The sequence below is a fragment of the Gossypium hirsutum genome, chromosome D02 (assembly GCF_007990345.1).
Source record: "Gossypium hirsutum isolate 1008001.06 chromosome D02, Gossypium_hirsutum_v2.1, whole genome shotgun sequence".
Classification (NCBI taxonomy): domain Eukaryota; kingdom Viridiplantae; phylum Streptophyta; class Magnoliopsida; order Malvales; family Malvaceae; genus Gossypium; species Gossypium hirsutum.
The window spans coordinates 32,033,568-32,043,312 of record NC_053438.1 but is presented as its reverse complement, the minus strand read 5'-3'; the positions used below and the strand labels follow the sequence as shown (position 1 = coordinate 32,043,312).

At 35.4% G+C, this 9,745-nt stretch overlaps 1 non-coding gene across 1 annotated transcript; it reads right to left on the bottom strand.

Annotated features, from left to right (window-relative positions):
* Window positions 1–6,163: 6,163 nt before the first annotated feature.
* On the bottom strand, window positions 6,164–6,270 carry LOC121215112 (small nucleolar RNA R71). The gene has a single exon (XR_005910844.1). It is a non-coding gene; the product is annotated as a small nucleolar RNA R71 (small nucleolar RNA).
* Window positions 6,271–9,745: the final 3,475 nt, after the last annotated feature.

Here is a 9,745-nt window from a genome sequence, read left to right as displayed (position 1 = left end):
GAAGTCACAACATAATATAGCAATTGTAGACAGATCACGAGTTTTTTGCATAAATGGTTGAGTATTTCTACTTTTGTAACTTTCTCACTTTTTGAGATTTTTACTACATCCTACTCGTAATGCTTTTCATTTACAGGTACTTTTCTACTCATTTTGATTTTATTTTTTTATTTTTTATTTTGTTGCACGTATTGGCTAACCTATAATCACTACATCACACTTTTCCTTCCTATTTCACTTTGTTTTTACAAAATTCACTGTGGTGTATCTACTTAACCCTCAATATAAATGGCCAAACGTCTATAGTCATGCACTTCAAGACCAAGGAAAGTTGGTAAATATAAATTAACGTTTTTAGCTTGGGTTTTGTATGAAGGTTAATCAAGAAGTATTTTCTGGCTCAAAATAAGTACTAAGGATGAATAAATAGGGTTAGCTTTTTAGCGCTAAGTGTATACCAAATAATGCCTTAGGTCACCCCTAAGTATCTCAATATTCACAAATTTAATCAATCAAATAATCACAAATTCAATGATTTATCATACATACTAGCATGCTCATTTCCCTGTATTCACTATATCATTTCGTATATTCAATTACTCAATGCCTATTTGCGTTGTAATATATAGAACTTAGTAGTCTAGTAATAACAAATTTAAAGTCATTTTATCATGCCAAATTTATAGAAAACACAATTAACCTATGTACATGCTCGTAACCAATAACTTGTATTTTTACAAGCTTAAGCACACATTTGACAATAAAAATTAAAAGAAGAATATAAAATTTAACAACAAATTTCCTATGTTACCCTCCACACTTTAGAGAGCATAATGTTCGTAATGTGAAGCCTTAATAAGATGAGGAAAGAAGTTACCCAATTGATCGTGTCATTACAATGGTCTAACGGTGGGTGCTTCCTTCCTTGTTCCTTGTGAGTTCAAATATGTTGTGCTTCTTTCCTGTGGAGTTCCTACACAAAAAAAACTTGAAATAGAAACAAATATATAAAATCTACTATTAGTCGTAGTATAAAACAATAACAATTATCCAAAATTAATTACAATCCCAAAAATACGAATTAATAGCTCAACCGTCATCTAGATAATCAAAATGGGGTGTTTACCCCTCTATATCAGTGCCTTCCCCTTTCTCGAGACTTAACCTCGAGACAAGCCTCCGCTTGAAAAATGTGCTTGCCGACCTAAGCTTCAGATTATGGGCCCCTTCTTTGTAGAATATTGTGGTTGAAAGGCAGCCTAATAGTCATCATCTTCCTTTTGATATCTTTGCTCGATAGCCTTTTTTTCCTCTTCTTCATCATTTTTGCTTTCTTCTTCCTCGAATGTTCTGAGTGTATCTAAGTTTGGTAGGTAGTTTCGTTCTTTGATATTGTTTTGTCGTGCAAACTCCTGGATAGCTGGTCTTGATTCTTGCATCAACTTTATCATCTAACTAGTTTCGAGGTTTTGCTCTTTCGTTCCTTCCAAGCTTGTGTTTGTTGTTTCTTTTTCAGAGATATGGGGACATACATCTTTTCTTCTCTCCTATTGTTCCATTTTGTGATCTGCTTCCAGTTAAGCTCTACATACTCTGTGTACATAGAATTGCCTATTATGCTTTTTGTTGGTCACATAGAAGTGCCATCACAAGACGGGACAGAAAATCCTGGCTTTCTGGCCACTAAAACAATGTTTCATATTTTAATGGATCCATTCCCTGATGCATATTGTTTTTTCTATAAAATTCCATATAACAAAATAGTTCAAAATGTATTGACATTAGAAACATTAAGAGCAGGAGTGATTCTAGTGCAAATAAACTGCATCCATGTTTTAGCTATAGGAAACATTATGACTTAATTAAAATTGGTCCATAGTCCAGTATCCGGCCGAAGGTTCCATTCACCTTGGTTTTCAATTAAATATTTTATGTTGCTTTCCATATCTATACATTCAAATGATGTTAAATTCACATTCTCTAAAAATTAGTTTCATAGAAAGGAGCATCATAAAATTTCATAGAAATGAGCAAATTTCCTTAAGCGATAATTATAATCCTTTTGCCGTATAATGTTGTTCTACACCAATCAGATAACCAAGACAAGCAAATATGGTAACAAAATAGGAGAAAATGCTTTTAGGTAAAAAGAGGGTCTTTTGGGTTTAAAAAAGTTGAGAATATTTTAGAGGACTAATAGGTTTGACTTAGTTTAGATGTTGGTTTAAGGTGTTTTTAGGTTATCAAGTGGAGATTTTTCAGATAAAAATAAGGTAAAATTAAGTTAAAATCGATAGGTTGCGTAATCTGGTTAGGTCAACCTTACAAGAAATTATAGTGGTGTCGTGACACCCTTAGTAAGTTGTCAATGTCGCGACATCGGGGTTTGATGTCTCAACACACCCTAAAATTTTTGAAACTTGGGTAAACTATCTTTTGTGTCGTGACACATAGGTGATATGTCGCGACATCAAAATGATTTTCTCAATTCCTTTGATTCTGAATGCGATTTCGCGACACATGAGTGTTGTGTTGCGACCTCGACTTTGTTTTCACCCAAACTTCCCATTTTCAGAGTGTCTTAGTTTTAATTTTAAAAAAATTTAATAAGAATTAAAATCTAAACTATCTATTAGTTAAAAATATAATAATATAAATAACGTTAAAATTCAATTAGGAATGTCAAGTCTTGCTGTTGGATTCATCTGTCACCTCAAATCAATGTGCCCATGGATACTCTTCCTTGTTTCGTTTCTATCACTGTTCATCCAACATCCATTGTTCCACTCTACTTTCCTTCACTTGTCCCATTCTTTGAACTTGCTTTTTCTACCTGCACTGATTACAAAAAAACACTTCCCCTAGCTTAGGGTAATCAGAGACTTTTATAAATATTCCAAAATATTGTCTCCCTAATTCTTTCCCATGTTTCTCATCTTGTTGGTGGCCACATTTAAATATTTTTGCCTCACCATTGATCCTCATATTTAACTCATTATTTTCTAAGTCAATGGTAGACCTTGATGTTGCTAAAAATGGCCTACCCAGCAGAATAGTTATTTCATGGTCTTGCTCGAAATCTAGAATTATAAAATTAGTTGGGATGATAAAGCTCCTCACTTTAACAATCACATCTTCAAGTACACCTTTCGGTTGTACTGAAGACCTGTCAACTAACTGTAGTACGATCTGGATGTTTTTATGCTCCCTTAACGCGAGTTTTTCATAAATAGATACGGGCATTAATTTAATACTGACTCCTAAATTGCATAGAGCCTTGCTAAAATATATATCCCCTATTTCTATAGGTATTGTAAAAATTTTCGGGTCTTTTAGTTTTAAGGGCATCTATTTGGATATAATTGCACTACATGAGGCACTTGTGTTAATTTGCTCTCTCATTTACATTTTCCTATGCCTAGACATAATTTCTTTTAAATACTTAGTGTATTTAGGAACTTGTTCAATTAAATCAATTAAAGGAAAGTTAACATTCAAAGCTTTAAATAAGTTTAGAAAACCTAAAAATTGTGCCTCATTGGAAACACAAAAATTTATATACTTTTTCATACCTAATTTTACTTAAAATCATGCATTTTCGATAGAATTTTTGTCATAAAATAATTCATTTTTATACAATAATTAAATTGTATTAAAAATTTGAACATGTTAATTTTTTGTCAATTTTACAATTATTTTTAGTGAATTTTGATTATTTTCGATAGATTCATACAAAGGGCGAAAATTGACACGGTAGACACTGTTAGAAGAACAAAACCGAGAAGCAATTCGACGAAACAAGCCAAAATAATTTCCAGCCTAATACGGTCCAAATATGTGTATTAATTCATAATATAATTAATTTTAATTTATTCCCAATTTAATTTGGGTTAAATAAATTAGTTTTAGTTAATTATGGAAAAAGGGCCCAGTTGAACCGCACTAGTTGAACCAAATTAAGCGAACCAAACCAGCTACCAATTGGGCAGCCCAGAACCGTTCAAATGCTGACCCAAACCAGCATTTTAGCTGATTAAATGAGCTGCAAAAAGGCCCTTGGAAGACTTTTAAATTGCATTCAAACCTTACCTTAAATTAAGGCTTTATGGATTTGCCCTAGGCTAATTTTAGCAAAGTTGAAAGTCTCAACTTTGCCATGTAGGATGGCCGGTCATGAAGGGGCTCTTTGGCTGTTGAAATTTGATATTTTTAGCAGCCATCATAAGCTATATAAACCCCCCTTTTCTGCCCATTCAAATCATCCCTCATTCTTGTTTCAGAAAAAAAATCATCCCTCTTCACATCTTTTCTCTCACAACTCTTCTCTCCTCTCTCACTTTTTTCTCTTATTTTCCCATTCAAAGCTCCCTTCTCTTGTGCTGATTTCTCCTCTTGGGAAAGGGGTCTTCTTTAGCCATTTTGGAGCAGCAATTGAGTGTTCATAGCAGCCTTGACCGGTGAGGACAACAAAGAAGGAAGAACAGAGCAACCTAGTCAAGCCACGAAAAACCACCAGATTTGATTCTTGTTCCTTATCTCTTTAATTTTTGTTGTTTTTATGATGACCATATCTATGAATATTTATGCTATTGGAATGGTTAATTTAATTAGCTTAGCTTGAATTTAATTTGTGTTAGGTTGACTGCATTCCGTCCTCTTGATTTCTTAAATTTATGTTTATGCTGTTATAGGCCTCAGTAAAATGTTTGATTAAGTAAAACCATGGTTGAGTTATTCTTGCATTACAATTGTAACATAACTAAAGAGTTAATTATTTAAATGGATTGAAATTGTAATTAATGGATACAATACTTAATCAGTGCATGTTTAATTCTTCTAAGGTAGCTGAAGATAAGATTAGCACTGTATTTGGCGATACATATGCCTTGCATAACTTGCAAGATTATTGTGATTAAAATGTTTCAAGGTAAGGATACTTTGTTACCTCACATAGTCCTTTATATGCTTATTAGGTTGAATTAATCGTTTGAATTGACATAGGAATATGCGAGAGATTGTTTAATCTAATTAGTATGTATGTGCAATAACATGTTTATCTTTATAAATCTGTTTTACCGGTCGAATTGACATAGGAATATGTACAAGAGATGAATGGATTTTTGATTTGTAAATATGTTCATAAGTTAGCAAATTACCGAGTTGCCATGATTTATTAGTAATAAGTATAAGCATAAGGTTAATGATTCTAAGGTAAGGAAATGTAACTAATCCAACACAATTATATCATCTTGATTAAAATCAGCTTTTAAAACCGTGCATTAGAACTTTATTTTATTTTATTTTACTTTGTTTTCTAGTTTTTAATCATTTCCCAAATCCAAATATTTTTCTTTCACCAAAGTCTTTAAACTTAATTTCATAAATAATTATTTTACAGTCCCTGTGGGTACGATAACTCGACATTTACTTGTCACTTTATTACTTGTTGCGATTGTGTACACTTGCACATTTTCGTCGTTCCAAGTTTTTGGCGCCATTGCCAGGGACTGTTTTAAAAGAAAGCCATTATTTGTTAATCATTTTTATATTTTGGTTTATTTATTTTCCTGTTTAAATCTTTACTTAGTTAATATTTCTGTGATTATTTCAGGTGTTTATGAGTATTGACCAGATTATCGACTTATTCCTTGTGGACCCTGAAATAGAACAAACCTTTCGACAGCGAAGAAGACAAGTGAACCAGAGAAAGACCGAAGAGATAAACTTTGAGAATATGAATCAAGGAAACAGATCAAACCTTGTTTAGGATCCTATCCTTATTGCTGATGATAGGGATAGAGCTTTACGACAATATGTCGTGCCAGTATTTAACGATCTTAATCTGGGTATTTGGAGACCCAAAATCGAGGCACAATAATTCGAGCTGAAGCCAATCATGTTCCAGATGCTTCAGACTGTGGGCCAATTCAGTGGGATGCCTATTGAAGATCTTCATCTTCACTTAAGACTATTTATGGAAGTGAGCGATTCTTTCAAGTTAGCCGGAGTACCTGAAGATGCATTACGACTGAAGCTATTCCCATATTCGCTAAGGGACAGAGCTCATGCCTGGTTGAACTCATTGCCACCAAACTCCATTTCTACATGGAAAGAGTTAGCCGAGAGATTCCTCATGAAGTATTTCTCGTCGAGCAAGAATGCCAAGTTGAGGAATGAGATCACTGCCTTCCAACAAATGGATGATGAGTCCCTGCATGAAACATGGTAAACGTACAAAGAGTTATTACGAAAGTACCCTCATCATGGAATCCCACATTGCATTCAACTTGAGACATTCTATAATGGTCTCAACGCTCACACGAGGATGGTAGTGGACGCCTCTACTAATGATGCTCTCCTTTCTAAGTATTATAATGAGGCTTACGAAATTATTGAGAGAATTGCCAACAATAATTATCAATGGCCAACCAATCGAGCAACGTCAAGAAGACGAGTCGCTAGAATACATGAAGTGGACGCTCTTACTTCACTCACATCTCAGGTATCTTCAATATCCTTAATGCTTAAGAATCTTACCACTAATGAGTCTAACAGTTTTGCAGCCCAACCACCTAATCAATTTGAGAATATAACCTGTGTGTATTGTGGGGAAGGACATTTGTTTGAAGAATGTCCATCAAACCCCAAATCTGTATATTACATGGGTAACCAAAATCAAAACCGAGGGAGGCAAGAACTACAATCCAACTTTTATAACTCATCGTGGCGTAATCACCTGAATTTTTCCTGGAGCACCCAACAGGCTGGAACCAGTAACATTTACGCCCAACCTAAACCAACTCAGCTGCCTAGTTTCCCCCAACAAGTTTAGAAACCAACCCAAGTGGAACCATCCAATAGCTTAGAGAATCTATTGAAGGCGTACATGGTGAAAAATGACGCCACTCTAAGGAATTTGGAGAATCAAGTGGGCCAGCTTGTTACTGAACTTAGGAACCGTCTACAAGTGCTCTACCTAGTGACACAGAGAATCCGAGAAATCTGGGGAAGGAACATTGTAAAGCGTTGACATTGAAGAGCGAAAAGACAGTATAGCCCAACACTGTCGAATTTGAAAAGGAGCGAGCTAACGCTCAAGATTCAGAAGAAGTTTAACCAAGTTTTGAAATTCTAGTTTCACTAGAACTAGAATCGGGAAAACCCGACAAAGTAACCTCAGGACCAACTAATTCTTATCAACTAACAATGTCGTTAGATGCAGAATTACTGCCAAAGATGAATCAACCAGAATCAGTCCCAGTAATGAAACCACCACCACCATACCCTCAAAGACTTCAGAAACAGAAGTAAGAGACTCAATTCAAGAAGTTTCTTGACGTACTCAAGCAACTTCACATCAATATCCCGTTGGTTGAAGCACTTGAGAAAATGCTGAACTACGTCAAGTTCATGAAAGATATCTTGTCTAAGAAACAAAGACTTGGAGAATTTGAGATAGTAGCTCTAATGAAGGAATGCAGTGCATATCTTCAAGATAAACTACCCCCAAAATTAAAGGATCCTAGATGTTTTACCATACCGTGCAACATTGGAGCAACATATTGTCGTAAGGCATTATGTGACTTAGGTGAAAGTATCAACTTGATCCTTATGTCAATATTTAGTAAGTTGGGGATAGGAGAAGTTAGACCAACTATAGTTACGTTTCAACTAGCAGATTAATCCTTAGCACATCCAAAAGGAAAGATTGAGGACGTATTGGTACGTGTAGATAAGTATATCTTTCCTGTTGACTTTGTAATTCTAGATTTTGAAGCAGACAAAGAAGTACCAATCATCCTAAGGTCGTTCCTAGCAACTGGAAGGACCCTTATTGATGTGCAGAAGGGTGAGCTCACTATGCGTGTTCAGGATGATTAGGTAACATTTAACGTCTTTAAGTCTATGAGATTTCTTGACGCAATGGATGATTGTTCTGCAATGTCTGATTTAGAGGATTTAATAGTGGAGAAGGAACTCAACTGTGTTGAGGACCCACTGGAAAGAATTTCGACATTGGATCCTCTAAATGATGAAGAGGAGGATGAATACTTAGCTTTGCTAAAAGCTAATAAAAGGGTATTTAATCCACAATCCCATTTTGAATCTTTAGAGTTAGAAAAGAGGGACTATTCCCAACCAAAAGCGTCGATCAAAGAGCCACCTAAATTATAACTTAAGGTAACCTTCTCATTTAGAATACGTTTATTTAGGTAACATTTCTACTCTGCCTATGATTGTTTCAACAGAATTGACCACTAAGCAAGAAAAGAAACTTATCTTAATTCTGAAACAATTCAAAAAGGCCATCGGATGGACCATAGCCGATATTCGCGGTATTAGCCCATCTGTATGCATGCCCATCATGAAGGACATAGTAAAAAAAGAGATCGTTAAGAGGTTAGATACGGGTATCATCTATCCCATCTCAGACAGTTCATGGGTAAGCCCGGTCTACTGCGTGCCAAAAAAAGAGGTATCACAATCGTAGAGAATAAGAACAACGAGTTGATATCGACTAGAACGGTTACAGGATGGAGAATCTGTATCGATTATCAGAAGCTGAACAAGGTGACTATGAAAGATCACTTTCCTTTGTCGTTCTTGGACCAGATGATGGATAGACTCGAAGGACGAGATTACTACTATTTTCTTGATGGATACTCAGGGTATAATCAGATTACAGTAGCACCGAAAGATCAACACAAAACGACATTCACCTGCCCGTACGTACTTTTGCATTTAGACACACGCCATTTGGTTTATGTAATGCACCTGCTACATTTCAAATATGTATGATGTCTATTTTTACTGACATGGTTGAGAAATATTTGGAAGTTTTTATGGATGATTTTTCAGTATTTGGAGATACTTATGATGATTGCTTAGCCAATCTAACTAAGGTACTAAGGCAATGCGAAGAAACGAATCTCGTACTCAACTGGGAAAAATGTCATTTTATGGTAAGAGAATGAGTTGTTTTAGGCATCGGATAACGAGACATGGGATCAAGGTAGACAAAGCAAAGGTAGAGGTTATTGAGAGACTCCCACCTCCAACATCTATAAAGGGTGTTAGGAGCTTTTTGGGTCACGCCAATTTTTATCGAAGATTTATCAAGGACTTCTCCAAAGTGGCTAAACCCATATGCAAATTATTGGAGAAGGACTCTATATTCAAGTTTGATGAGGAATGCTTAAAAGCCTTCAATGATTTGAAGATTCGATTAGTCACGGCACCCATAATCGTCACACCAAACTGGGATTTTCCATTCAAATTGATGTGTGACGCAAGTGACTTCGTAATTGGAGTTGTCTTGGGCCAACGAAGGAACAAATTTTTTCATCCCATCTACTACGCAAGTTGAACCCTAACAGGAGCTCAACTAAATTATACGGTAACAGAAAAAGAGTTACTTGCTATTGTGTTTGCTTTCGACAACTTTCGATCTTATTTGGTAGGTACCAAAGTAACTGTCTATACAGACCACTCGACAATTAAGTATTTACTTGCGAAGAAAAACACTAAGCAGAGGCTGATCCGATGGGTACTTCTACTTTAAGAGTTCGATCTAAAAATTCAAGATCGAAAGGGAGTTAAAAATCAAGTAGCAGATCACTTGTCCAGATTGGAGAGACAAGAAGGGAATTCTCCTCTTATACCAATTCAGGAGACATTTCCAGGAAAACATATCCTGAAGGTAAATCATGTCCATAATACCCCTTGGTTTGTTGATATTGCTAAC